At 48.2% G+C, this 539-nt stretch overlaps 1 non-coding gene across 1 annotated transcript; it reads right to left on the bottom strand.

Annotated features, from left to right (window-relative positions):
- Positions 1–136: 136 nt before the first annotated feature.
- On the bottom strand, positions 137–276 carry LOC119471884. The gene has a single exon (XR_005200984.1). It is a non-coding gene; the product is annotated as a U4 spliceosomal RNA (small nuclear RNA).
- Positions 277–539: the final 263 nt, after the last annotated feature.

The following is a 539-nucleotide window of genomic DNA, read 5'->3' as shown; positions in this document are numbered from 1 at the left end:
GGGGTTTCACCATGTTGACCAGGATGGTCTCGATCTCTTGACCTCGTGATCCACCCGCCTCGGCCTCCCAAAGTGCTGGGATTACAGGCTTGAGCCACCGCGCCCGGCCTATTTTTAATTTTTTTAAATGATTCAGTCCCCGTAGAGACTGCCAAAAATTGCCAAAGCCGGCTATATTTCAAATCGTCATGGCGGGGTATTGGGAAAAGTTTTCAATTAGCAATAATCGCGCCCCGATAAATCTCATTGGCTACAATACTGCCACTGCGCAAAGCTTCTATCTGTAGTCCAGATCCCTCTTACATTCAGCTATCTGCTAGAGATCTCCACGTAGACGACAGGGTGTCCATGCTCTTCCTCATGTCCTGGGTAACTCTTGTTTACCCTTCAGGTTTTCTCTTAAATGGACTTCTTCCAGGAACCCGTCCCTGGTTCCTAGACTAGATTCCCATAGCTCTGGCTTTCTTGTCAATGGTTGTTTAATGTCCCTCTCTTCCCACTAGAAATGTCCTACCGCGGTACTTGGGATGAGGTCGGTA

The sequence above is a fragment of the Cebus imitator genome, unplaced genomic scaffold (assembly GCF_001604975.1).
Source record: "Cebus imitator isolate Cc_AM_T3 unplaced genomic scaffold, Cebus_imitator-1.0 Scaffold77, whole genome shotgun sequence".
Classification (NCBI taxonomy): domain Eukaryota; kingdom Metazoa; phylum Chordata; class Mammalia; order Primates; family Cebidae; genus Cebus; species Cebus imitator.
Note: the sequence above shows the minus strand (reverse complement) of the source record. Positions and strands in the feature narration are given on the sequence as shown.